This window comes from Phascolarctos cinereus, unplaced genomic scaffold, assembly GCF_003287225.1.
Source record: "Phascolarctos cinereus isolate Bilbo 61053 unplaced genomic scaffold, phaCin_HiC Scaffold_1;HRSCAF=81, whole genome shotgun sequence".
Lineage (NCBI taxonomy): Eukaryota > Metazoa > Chordata > Mammalia > Diprotodontia > Phascolarctidae > Phascolarctos > Phascolarctos cinereus.
Genome location: NW_027555514.1, coordinates 35,281,937 through 35,296,389, shown reverse-complemented (window position 1 = coordinate 35,296,389; position 14,453 = coordinate 35,281,937).

Sequence of the window (14,453 nt, the reverse complement as noted above, 5' to 3'; positions counted from 1 at the left end):
GTGGCTGCTGCTGCTGCTGCTGCCGCCGCCGGAGCTGTTGCTGTTGCTTCTTCTTCCTCCTCCTCATTTTAATACAAAATAACACCGAGGCCACCGGCTTTTTACCGCTCTGAACTGGAGGACGCAGCCTCCCTGCAGCTGCCCGGAGCCCTTCCCCTGCGGCCCCAGATCATCCGGCGCGTCCTGGGAGAAACAGAAAGACAGACAGAGAGACAGAGAAAGGGAGAGAGGGAGAAAAAGTGGCAGAGGAAGAGGAGGAGGAGGAGGAAGAGGAGAAGGAGGAGGAGGAGGAAGAGGAAGGGGGTGAGGAGAGGGATAGTTGGAAAAGGGAGAGTGAAAGGCAGAAAAGGAATTAAAATTTAAAAAAAAACGGGATGGAGGGCAAAGATGGGGGTTAAGGTTGGGTCTGGGGGAGGGGGCGGAGGTGGGGGTGGCGGAAGAAGAAACCAGAAAGACAAGTAACTACTGAATGAGTGAGAGAAATAGAAGGGGGGGGGAAAACGTGTATGGGGGGGGGGGAGACTGCGATTTCCGGCACAGGGCGCGCAAGAATTTGTAATCAGCTTGATTAGAGTGAGGCGGCTCTGCATTTATTACACACAATACCCAGAATAACAGGGAGCAACGCAAGAGGCACCACTGGCGGCTGGCAGCGGCGGCGACGGCGGCACAGGCGAGGGAGGGAGGGTGGGAGAGCCCGGGGCTGGGGCCGGGGCCGGGGCAGGGGGAGCGGGGCGGGGGGCTGACACCTTCCCTATTACAGAGGAGGCCGAGACAGATGGGGCAGGTGTGTGTTTGTGTGTGTCTGTGTGTCTGTGTGTGTGCATTGGGGGGGAGGAAAACGAGGAAGATTAGAGATCATCATCTTCGATGAAAAGAAAGAAAGTCACAAGGAAGAGGGAGAAAGGGTCAGGAAAACAACCACAAACAACCCCGAGGAATGGGGGGGGGACCTGGGAAGCTCTCCCCTCTTCCCGCTCCGGGGCCAAAGAGAAAGCCCCGGACTGGGCACAGAGCCTAGGGAGCGCCAGCCCGCCCACTCGCCAGCATCACCCCGGAGGGGGGAGGGAAGGGAGAAGTCCTCCGGCTGCTGCAGGTGAATGGAGCGATAGGAAGCCGTCGGGCAGCCACTGGAGCCAGTGCTCTGGGCCGGGCTGCCCAGCCGGGGAGGGCGGGCTGTCTGTCCAGCAGGGGTACAGAGGCCTGAACCCTTCAGGACGCTGGGGAAACCTCCTGGCGGGGGCTGGGGGCACGCGGCCACGGAGTGGGGTGTGGTGTGTGCTGTGGCTGGACAGTCCCGATTGCACACCAAGGCAGCATAAACAGGTGTAGTGGGAACAGCGATAAAACTTTTGTCTCCTCTCTTCTCGAGTGTGATAGATGGGCTTCAAAACTTTGAACATCCAAGATTAAAGGCACTGAGTGGAGACAATCTTGCTGTTTACATAACTGGCCACAAAGCTGCTTAACTACCTACCCAACGTTTACCCTGACCCAGGAAAGCAATTTTAAAACAAGAATGCCTTATTCACAATAGCACAGGTGGTTACAAATTTACTTAGGTCACTAACCAAGAGAACTGCTAATGCAGAGAAAAATATGACGTCACTCTTGATTTCCTGTCTTAAAGCAAGGCCCAAGTAAACTTTAGAAAGTTGAGAAATGGGAAGTCTAGATCTAATGTGCTTTACACAGGACTCCCAACTATAATATGAAGGAAATGATGACATTATGGAGAAATGACACAAAGTATAAGCAGTAAGAATGAGCCCATAATGTAATTCCTCACATAGGATACTGTTAACCATAATACATGTGAAAGTGAGAAATATTATAACCTTGACCAACATAAACATCATCTGCATCGTGCAGATGCCTAGGTTTAATGTTATCCGGTCAAGTGTTGGGCAGTGAAAAAGGGAAATTTAATACTAATATCCTCATATAACAATAATACAGGAAAATGAGGATGTTAAATATTGTTTAACACAGTATACTAGTAGGAAGAGGAAACCTCTTCAGGTAAAAATTTGATGCACAGAGTACCTCCCATTCACACTGTCTTACCTCTTGTATGTACCCAGTTAGTTAGATGTTGTCTTCCCTATTAGAATGTGAGCTTCTTGAGGGCAAGGGACTGATTTTTGCCTGTCTGTATATCCCCAGAACTTAACACAGTGCCTGGCACCTATTAAGTACCTAATACTTGTTGATTTACCTGACTGACAATCAAAAGATTCAGCACAAGTAAAGAAATAAGAAGAAAATATGCAAATTAATTTTATTTAAAGCTACCAACACATGCATGTAAACATTCTGTTTACTTTAGAAGCACCTGAAAAGTAAAAGATAAAGGCAAGGTTAACTGGCATAAAGATGTTTTCCTTTTGGGAAGGATAAGTTTCAAATAAAAAGCAATGCAAGTATTTTGGAATAAAAGTCCATGGTTCAATTACAAATCTAACAGGCAGGTGATCTAGAATTGTAGAACATACAAACTGAACTCTGGTACAAAGTTAGAAAGGAAGCCAATAGAAGAGACTAAAAAGCACCATGAACTAGATATTATTGAAAAGAAAAAAAAAAGGGTGTCAGAACCTAGGGAAAAAAGTATAGTCACTGAAAATAAATAAATACAGTAAGCCACATATGCCCTTTAAGAAAAAAAAAACAGCAAATAGCAGATCAAAATAGAGGAAGCTACTTAACATATTAGGCAAGATACAGTGTACATAGCTCCTTAATAAACAAGGGGGGAAGCAAAAATAACGCCTACTGCTAGTCAGAGTTGGTTAATTCAAACATGTAGAAAAAAGGGAAGGGCAATCTATTTGAAAGGAAAACTTATAAAAATGTAAATTCCAACTGAATTTGCATATGGCTCACTTAGAAAATGATTTTTAAAAATCATACTGATTTTATTTTTAAGTTTTTAAGATGGAATCATTCAATCACACTAATTTATTTAAGAACAGCTGATTTGACTGCTACAGCCAAACTTTTATTTTGCAGAAGGTATACTTGCTCATTACATCAGTTTTCAACAGTAGCTAATAATACATTTTAAACTTTAAATGAATTAAGAAAGATTGGCCACTGAAGAATACAATGTTAAAAACGTGGAGTAGGCAATCGAAAAAATTTATGTATGCATACAATCTTATATCAGGTTTTACTGGGGAAGATAAAGAATTCAGAATGAAAGGGAAATACAGATATAATCTGGGGGGAAGGGGGAACCAATGGGGAAAAAAAAACTACTGGGAAATATAATTATCAAGTCAAATAGGGATATATTATTGTAAAAATGTCTATCAGAGAGATCATTTGCACAACCACAAGAAAACCTACAAGTCCTTTATGAAAAAGTATATTTACCCCACAATCCTAATTACTTGATTAATGGAAATATAAAAGGGATAAGTAAAAACTAATAATCCCACTTCAAATGTACAGGAAACCTTTTATCCAGGGATCAGAATATGTTTTAATAAATATGAACCACACAAAATAAGTAATATAAAAAAGAAGGGGCATATCAATAGAAAATGGAGAAATAAATCCAGTAATAATTGAGAAGCAAGGTGTTTATTAATGACATTATCATTGGACAGTAAGCAAATTTAGTAATATCATGTATCCATTAATCACATAATCACATTAATCTTACATCAGACACTTCCTCTACGCCTGAGATATATGATTACAAGAAATACCTTGGAGGAAACAGCACATATGCATTTATACCTTAGAAGTTGTATACAGTGCTGATGAGCTTAATTACTATGTATTATCTACCTCTGTTAGAGTATTCATTATAGCCTCTGAACATTGACCAGTGTAAACCCTGGATTAAAATGAAAGAGGGAAAAATGATAATTAAGAATATATATTTTGCTTTGCATATATGAACATAAGCTAGCAGAGCATTAGAAATAGACAAAAATGTACATTAATTTGCACTATGTATGTGTCTCTACACTTTTCAATAAGAAAAAAGATAAGCTTAAGACTACATAAACTACATACTAAAAATTGTTATAAATAATAAGGAACTTCAGTGATACATTTAAATATTACTTAATATCTATAAGTATGGTTCAAACATTAACATTTATTTTAGAAAAATAATATTGGTTTTTATGATGAAATAAACAATATCAGCTACCATATCAGAAGAAAACATTGAAATAAATCTGCAATATTTTTAATACTTGATAATACTATACTTTTCAAATGGTTGCTACAGTAAATAAATGACACAAGAAATCTGAGGATACATTAAAACAATTACAGAGTAATGAGAATTCAAATAAATCTCAAACTTATTCTTAACGGCGGTATATATACATTCTTGGTAAACAGAAAGAAAAAAAGGGGGAGGAGAGGAGGTAAGGTAAGCATGTGATCCTTATGATTTGGTTACTGTCTGAGTATTTCTGAAGGAATGTTCACACCAAACATGGCCCTTCCAAAGGATACATTGATGAGCCATTTTTCCCCCCACTCAAACACAGTTTGGCCTGTATCTCAAGCATATAGGATGCTGCTCTTTTTTTTGCCACATCAATTCTTGGTGGGGAACTTCACTTGCAGGTGGTGTTTTCCATATATGTGTGTCTGGAAATGTGGTTGGTGTTGGCCATCTAAGGGGGCTTTTGGGGGGCCCATATGTTTAGCTGTCACGTTCCTCATTTTCTCTGTCTAGGATGTCAAGTCTGATTTCCTTGCAAAATCTTTGAATGGACTATATACCAATTAGCACAAACAAGAGAAAAAATCTGGGTCCACAGCCCAAACAACTTTTTTCAGCATATGTCTGAGAGGAAATACAATATCCTGTAAACACTTACACCCCTTTCTCACATCTTATCTGTAACTGACATCACTATGCATTCCATATAACTTCAGAGCACAGTCTGCTTCAAGTGGTGCAGAAATTTCTGTTATTTCTACATGCCTCCTAATGATAAAGAACATGACAACAATGAGATATCCAGGGGTCACGATGTCATGTTACTTTATCATACACTAATGGCCCTACCAGTAGACCCATGCAATGTTCACCATACCGAATTAAGTAGGGGGTGGGGAAAGAAGTGGGTAGGCTATGGGTTAATTTTTCTTGTGCTTTTATTAATTAGCTAAAGAGAGAAAAAAAATCTTACATTGGTAACTTAAAAGAATAAGCATTTATTAAGCATTTAGTATTTGCCAAACATGGTGCTACATGCTGGGAATTCAAAAACAAAAACAAATATTGTCCCTGTCCTTAAGGAGACTACATTTTAATGGTGGAAACAACATGCATAGGATGGAAGTGGCCTGGCAGGAGAGCTTTGGACCAGAAAATTGTAGGGACAGCAAGTGAAGTCATATAAAGATAGACTGATCCGCCCCATCCCAAAACAATGGCAGAGTTGATTTGATGATAATTCATGGTTCTAAAAGTGGATTTTACTTGCATTGCAATTTAGTCACCTAGAAATGGGCTTATTAGCCATAATCTATCTCTCAGACATGAAGGGGATGGTAGTGGTGGCAAAACGGTAAAGGGAACACTGAATGTACAGTTCTTATTTCGGTTGATGATCTAAACATCTCTCAATGGCTATCACACTTTCATAGGCTGACCCAAAGTGATTACTTTAACATTGTAATTTGTGTACTGAAAGACAGAGTCTTGGATATAATGAATAGAGACCATAGATCTTAGAGTCAAGGAGATCTGTGTTCAGGTCCAACTTCTGATCCACACTGGCTTGTGACCCTGGAAAAATCTCTTACCCTTTCAGTGCTCCTAGACAATCTCTAAGATGATAATTTGCACAACAGTTGCATTGGTACAGGAAGTTCCCTCACCACTAGGGGTTCCCTAGACCAGTGAAATCACAGGTCCCAAGGGGGTGAAAAGCCTAAGAACCACTGGATACAAAAAAGCAGTATGGAAATCAGTAGAAATTTTACTACTGACTCCATCTTCAATGAGACATTTGAACTATTTATGTCAAAATCATGTGACAATCATACTCCAGTGCTTTTTCTTTTTCTTTTTTTATATAAGTAAGCAAATAACTAGTGGGTCACATCAACATCAATAATTTATCCATATACCTACCTACCTTTGTATCTCTCAAAGGGCATCCATGAAATAACTATTCCTATCCTTAGGCATGCTTATTTGAAAATATTAACATAGGTCCATAACCAGAGACTGGTACACGAAACAGACATCAAAGAGAATGAAAAATAGAAAATAGTAGCAAAGAATTAAGGATTTGGGGGATTGTGGAAGAAGGATGAGGAGGTAGTTCAAATGAATTTTAATCTTTCCAGTCAGTCTATGGCTGGTTCCAGTATAGCCCACACTGGAAGTGGTCAAAAGCTATAGTTATCTGAAGATAGACGGGGGCAGGAAGGAGGGCATTAGTGAATGACTTTGTTGATTTCAGCACATGATAGATGGCCATAGATTTTTAAAACTAACCAAAGTCCTTTTTAAAAGAGTTGGGCAACCTGGTTGCTTGTAATATGACTCTCACTGGCTTCAAGGCTATGTAAAAGTATCTGAGGGATTTCCCCTAAGGCACCTGTTGCCTCTTCTCTATCATGCAACATTTTCATATAAAAACATAACCTCTGGAATAGGAGGCAATTTTTAGTCAAGGAGAGTGATATTCAAAGATGCCTTCATTGCTTTTCAGAAGAAGGGAATAATAATGATAAACTTCAGTTCTGCTTTCTACTTCCATCAAAACTGGTGCAATGGACAGAGTCCTGAGGACCACTTGTTGTGTTCTCTAGGACAGGTCGTGAGCCAAGTGGAATGCTGGCTGACAGTGTTAGAAGGGATATCTCGGGTTGGGAGCTAGGTCAGTGTATCTGAGGTGCATCTGAAGTTGAGACCGCTGGTAGTTCTGACTAGTTCAAGTCTGAAGATGAAATAGACAAATTTAGCCTATAGGATATTGTAAGGAAAAAAAACATGTAAGAAATGTCGATATAGAAAATTCACTTTTTAAAAAGTAAATAAGAATGGAAAATTATAAGAAATTATGTTTTAGAATTTGGTAAATGAAAGGGTAGTATTTTAGGGAGTAAGCTGAAGTATTATTTGGAAATTTTCTTCAGGTTTTCTATGGTGCCAACAATCCTATGCAGATATATTATTTAACATTACAAATATAAGCTACTAACCACAAATTATACATGGAAGTACAATTATAAAACCCATCTATTATTTACTGGAGCCAGAACTAACATAGTTTCCTTCACTGCTTTACAATATAGCTGTGTGTGATTTTCTTCCCAGAAAATTGTTCAATGTATTTCTACACTTTATGCCAATACGTCTAATCAAGTTAAGAAGTTTTCATGGATTTCTAGAGCTGGGAAGACCCAAAGAAGTTAATTTAGTCCAACATCTTCATTTTACAGATGAGGAAACTGAGGCCCAGGAAAATGAACCTATTTAGGTATAATCAGTGACAAAGTGAGGTCTCTGGACTGCCAATACAATATTCTTTCCAGCTATACCATGATGCCATGACAAAAGGCATGTTTAAATACATCACAGCTCTTAAAATTATGATTTTAAATATCCTCAGTAATTTTAGGGATTTTTCTTTCAATTAATTTGAACAGCAGCAATCCCCAAATTCTGGTCAAGAGTTTGTTTTTTTTTTGTAATATATTAATATCCCTGAGAAAAGCCTGTTGATGCATCTTTGCCAACTAAATTATAGGGGAGAAAATAGTTTGAAGTACAATGGACTCAAGTCATATCCTAGGCAATTTTATGGAGACTTTCTATCCTAGCAGCAGCTGACATTTACCGAGTGCCCACTGGCTGCGTGGCACTGAACGAAGCATTGTCCCAGCAGTATGGGAAACTGAACCACCATTAGAGCTGAAATCACTACACTATGGGTAAAAATCAAATGTTCTCATGATGCTCACGATTTATAGAAGCGACATTGGAAATTGAATTCAAAACCAAAGTATCAAAGCACAGAAATCATTCCTTTCTCCCTCAAATAATTCCCAGGGTTTTGGGGTGCTGGCTGTTTAACCCAAAGCATCTTGAGATGAAAACATTAGGTCAAGAGTCAGGAAAATGAAGCGTTAAGCCGCATTTTCCTCTTCTTTATAAACGATGCTTTGCTCCTTCCTCACCTGCTAACCTGACACTGTCTATGGTGGGTAAAAGAGTTTGAGACTGGTAAAGACATCTATCAAATAATGCGGACTAGAAAAGCGGGATAATGCAAATATTAAAAATGATACTTAGTTGTGGAAATGAGGGATAATAAGTAATAAATAAGACATTAGCCCTTGTTTCATGTTGTTTTTTTTTAAATTAATACCTGTTTTGAGCAACATGAATACAGATAGGCATTCGGAGAGCAAAATCTCACCAAAACTGAGTTCTTAGATAGAAGAGGGCTTTTCATTCTTCAGATTTTATGCAATAGACAAAATGCCTCAGAAAACAGAGAAAAGACATGTCTTAAAATCAAAATATTCCCTAAATCTAAGGCTTCATTTTCAGGTATATTTAATGAAGTTAGGGTGGGTAACTATTCAAAGAATGAATCCCATATACTTCAAAAAGTTGTTTTTTTTTCCCCCTGTGGCCTGGGGCAGTGGAAAGAACAGTGTCTCCATGGAGTCAAAGTATCTGACTTGGAATCCCATCCCTGCTTCTTACTGTGTGACCTTGGGCAAATCACCTCAGTTCTAGACTCAATTTACTCATCCATAAAATGAGGGGCTTTTGCCAGATGACATCTGAATAAAAAGTTATCTTTTCATGCATCTTATTTATATGTATGTATATGTATGTACATATGTATATACACATAATACACACATGTGTATGTAAACATATACATATGGAAGAATAAGTACACAGTGGGAGGAAGTAAATGACCATTATGTACATAGATGATACACTGGCTTATTGTTTAACTATAGAGCAGCTATTACCTCATCATATATATCAAGATCTAAATGATTATTTTGGGAAAAAATAGAGAAAAATTCTTCTTAAGCAAAGACTTTTAATTTATAAGTTCACAAATTCCCACAGCCAGGGGTTATCTGTGGCATTATGCATTTCCACGATTAAATATTTTTGTCACATCTGTAATATTACTTTTTTCTAAACTGCATAATTGCCTTTACCAACAATATTTATTGATTTCTTACATGATTTTATAAGTTTTTTTGTATATTTTAAAAATGAAATTTTCTTGAGACAAAAATTCATGCATAGATTATATATTCATATATATACATTATTCTGACCTATAACTGAGGACAGGAAAAAATTAACTGAAAAAAATTATTTCATTAAAAATAATTAGATAAAACAATTCAAAGATTTTCTGGATGGATATAGCTAGAGTATAGGAACCTACATTATATGCCTAATTTATCTACTGTAGATGACTTTCTCTATCAATAAGTAATTTGACAGCTAGCACACATTATCCATGTATATGTGAATTTCTATTTGAAAAGAAAGAGAATTCATAATAAAATTTATAACTTACTATAGGACTTAAAAAGAAAACCTAAACTAGCATTCTTATCTCTAGCAATCCTTGAGGCTATTAAAAAAAATTACTCTTGTTTGTTCCATGACAATTAGTTGCCTTCTCATTTCTTTTTAAAAAAATGTTAATATCCTTTGAACAGAAGCATTCTATTTGTCATTTATTTTGACCAGTACCAGTTTTCTCCTTTACTGGGAACCCATGTTCTTAGTGACGGACAGAACCGATCTGGTTGATTGCAAGTTGACTGCATTGCAGGGCCATTTTAAATAACACTGTAAGACAGTATAATACTATGCATCTTATATTTATAAAATAACACAGCGTTTCTTTGATGGCATGGGGATTCTTAAGAAGGCTACTTTTAGTTTTCATTTGTAAAAGAGGTCCTCTATATTAATCACTTGTACCAGTATTAACCAGCACAAAGAGAAGGCTTTATAAAATGGCTTAGATTTCATTTAGGTAAACAAACTAAGTCTTGCTGTTCCATCTATTGGTTTAAATATTCAGTTATTGTCTCAACAAAAACATATCAGTTGATGCATATGGATACATAAGTATAATAGACAAAACTCAGGCAATATATATATATGTATAAGTACATATATATATACATTACATATATAATAAATAATATTAGCACACATTCATATAGCATTTTAAGTTTTCACAAAGTGCTTTCTGAGGAACCATGTGAAATAGAATAAGAATTATTATGCTTATTAAACAGCTGAGGAAACAAGGCGTTAGAGGAAAAGTGACTTGCCCAAGGTCCCATGACAGGTAACTGTTAAAGCCATCACTTAAACTTAAAAGTTCCTAGTTGGAGCCTAGAATTCTTTCAAAATGTCCTCCTTTTTGGTATCTCATACCCCTCATGGGAAAAAAACAAAAAACAAAAAAGAAAAAACCAAAGACTTCCACCCTACAACTAACAAAGAAACCTTTTAAAGTTAAAATAGCCCAATGAGCAGATCATGGATTCACTGAAGTATCAGAGAGTCAGAAGCCAAATACGATGAAACGCTCACTAGCTTGGTAGCTGGGAAATCTTAAAATGATAAAATGGTTTAAAATTTTAGTTATTTAAAACATTCCTGCACAGTAGTAATTTTGTCTCTGCTATAAACTAGTTATGTGATTTGGACAAGTCCCTCCATCTTTCTGGTCCTCATCTCTAAATGGAGGGAATTGAATTAGAGATGTCTACTCTAAAAGTTGTACTAATCTACATTGAAAAATGATGGAGCCTGGGCTAAAGTGGAAATGAAAATATGAGAAAAGTCTAATCTGGACTAGATGTTTATTGATAAATGAGCTCGCTCTCTCCTCTTCCTCTCTCTCTCTCTCTCTCTCTCTCTCTCTCTCTCTCTCTCTCTCTCTCTCTCTCTCTCTCTCTTTCTCTCTCTGCCTGTCTCTGTCTCTCTTGTTCTCTATCTCTGTGTGTCTGTCTCTGTCTATCTCTCTGTCTGTCTCTGTCTGTCTCTGTCTCTTTCTCTGTCTCTGTCTGTCTGTCTGTCTGTCTGTCTCTCTCTCTCTCTCTCTCTCTCTCTCTCTCTCTCTCTCTCACACACACACACACACACACACACACACATGCATATTCACACAAAAGAAATCCACCAAGCCAAAGAGAAACTTTAACTCACCAGATTCCATCTGTTTCATCTGAATTCATGCATAATTGATTATCCATGACTGGTAAGTTCTTTTCTCACTAGCCTAACATGGTTTTCTAAACACTATGTATTAAATCACTACCAAAGTAGAGACTGCATTTCTGAAACAGTATTGGGCAGAAGAAGAATATTTTCAAAGAAAAATTACATGCCAGTTAATAATAATACAGCTGACCTATATTTAAGAGAGAGAAATTTTAATCATGCACATATTAAATATTAATAACCTATTCTGTTATTGTTATAATAAGGTTAAGTAGATGTCTCCATGCTTAAGGAAAAAAGTAGATGTGTACAGGACTGAAAAAAAGAGGTACAGAGAAATGGGAGGCAGACATAAGGCAAATGTGTCAACAATAACAAGAGGAAATGAGAAAGAAGGAAAAGATGAAGGTGCAAACTAATCTCTATGTGTCATTGTGCCTGCCAGAGTCCTGGCAAAGAGGCAGCATCCTTTTATTTCAATTTTAATCATTTCTGAATTTTAATACCCTACTCCTTTTGTAACTCTCCTGGCATCCCCCATGTGCATCCCTCTTAGCCAAAACACCAGTCTAAATGAAATGGCACGCCACCACACCACTGAGATAGCCCTCCCCAAACAGCGTACCAGGTGACTAAGAGCAGAAAAGGTATGTCCATCCTCTATCTCGTAGGACCTCTGGCCAATTAACTAGTTTCATGTTCTCTACTTTCTTTACATTTGAAAAGGACAGCAGTGAAGTAGGCTACAGACAGAGAAGCATTAAAAAAAAAATAAAGCCAGCCAGTAGTAATACAATAATCAGTGACCATCAGGGCCTGGAAAAATGAGTTTGCTCTCACTGGCACTAAGGAGCATCACATGATTATTTAATTACAGCTCTAATTTTTGTCTCGTGGATGGCAACATATCAACAATTAATAGGGCAAATAGAGGAGACTGCATTTTTAAAGAGACAGAATCTGCATGGAAATCTAGAAGGTCACAAGCACTGAGCTTCTTAAGGAATGATTTTCTCAATACCACACAAGCAAATCTGCCATGCAAGTAGGCATAGACAAGAAAGAAATAATGTTTTCAAGGGAACATTAATATAGGATGTCTGGAAGTGTTTGGAACAGCAGAGATTTACCAGTGTTACCTCCTACTAACCTAATACCCATTGTACAGTGTGAGGTAGAAGCCCAGTATCAAAAATGAAAATGGCAGCCAAAAAGGAACAAAAATCTTTATAAAAATATATCTTTATAAAAGGGCCTTACCCGTGTCCATGTACACTCTGATATAGCAGTAGTCTTGATAGAATAATTCTATCTGTCTGGTGGTCTGTCTCTCTGTTTTAGATTGGAAGGGAATGCAGTAATCTAGTCTAACCTCTCAGGAAACTTAGACCAATAGAGGGTGACAGTGACTCGCTGAAGATCTCACAAGTACTGGGCACAAGGGCTAGACTAGCACATCTTGGACCTTACACACAGTACTTGCGCTAAAGCTTCAGGCAGACCAATATCGAAAGGAGAAGCAGTCCATAAAATGGTATTTTGGTTTGTTTGTTTGTTTTTAGTATGGAGCCTGTGACCATTGTCATATTTAGATTCCAATCCAACCCAGAAGCAGCAGCAATGGCCGATCGACTAAGACATCTTTGTCTGGCAACAGAGCCCTCACCCGAACGCCATCTACCATACTGGTGAGGTGGAACACACGCCAGGTGGGCTCTGGCCGGGACTGCCCGGGGAAGAGCCTCACGTGTTAAAATTGATGGCTTGAAGATGGAGAGTAACCATTCACAACAAACTAGAATATCAGAAAGAAAAGTGAATTATTTTTGTCTTTACTTAGCTATATCCATTATGGATATTTACATGATTTGTGTCCATTCGCTTTACCTTCATTTATTCATTGTACAAATACTGAGCACCTACTATGTGCAAAGCACTATGCTAGATGCGGACAGAATTAAGAATTAAATCCTTAACTTCTGAGCTATAGACTTGGGCATGAGTCACATAACCTCTCTGGCTCTTGTCTCATCATCTGTAAAATACAGATAACACCTGTGCTTTACGGATTTCATAAGCATATTAAAAATGCTTATAAAGCATGTTGAGGTTTTGGCCCTCTCTCTCTCCTTATCTCTGTCTCTTTCAAGCTGAGTCTGGTCTATACAGTCAAAACTGACAAGCTAAGTCGCAAAAATCTCCATTTTCTCTAAATTAGTTGCATAAATTGAGGGGAACAGCTCTGTAGTCTATTTTTAACTCAGCTAGGACTTCAGTCTTTTTCACATTTTTTTTGACTATTACAAATTCATAATGCAAAAAAGCGATCGCTCTAAATAAATAAGCACCTACTATGTGATAGGTACTGTGCCACCTTTGGAAATAAAGTCATGTTAGAAATAGAGCTGGAAAGAACTGCCAAGGGAAACTTTAAACATGATCATGGAGTTTTATTAAGAAAGCTGCTACACTCTTATCAAAACTCTTGAATCCAAAAATAAGTTTTCAGAGGTACTAAATCAAAACAATAGGTTATCTGGCTTATGCTGGCTAAAGTGATCTGAAAACAAGAAAATGTAGGCGTCTCAAAATACTATGCTGGAAAGCAAAAACCGCTGAGGGGCACTGATCTCTAATGTCATTGGCAAAAACTGCCACACAACAGCAACACATTAAAAAGGGACTGGAATCATGGATTCCACTAAAAACCTTCAAGTCTGGTTGTTCTTAGAGAAAAAAAAACTGTCATGACTCTGAACTGAAGATCTGACTCCACACGCTTAAAAAGAATTTTTAAGAAGGGTTGGCAAGCAGGAGCTTGTATGTAAAAGGATACATCATTCTTTTTAACATGATTGTTAATACACAGTTAACATGTCTCAGAAAAGACTGTAATTAAATGTCTACTGCACTAATAACACTAATAAGCATGAAGTATTATTACATTACAATGACTCCATACAAACTAAAGCTGTCATTTTTAAACTTTTAAGATAATGTTTAAATTGTTCTTGGGACTTCTTATATCATCTAAAAAAAGGAGCCCACCTCCGAGCAAGAAACATTCATAATTCTGAAAAGAATGCATTCCCCCTATCAGTAGCTGAGAAAATCGGTCTAGCATTAAATATCTAATGTAAATGTACACTTTTAGTAGTTAAAATGTGGCTACATTTATGGACATGTTTAGCTTGTTATTTGTACTATTTGTAGAGATTACTTCAGA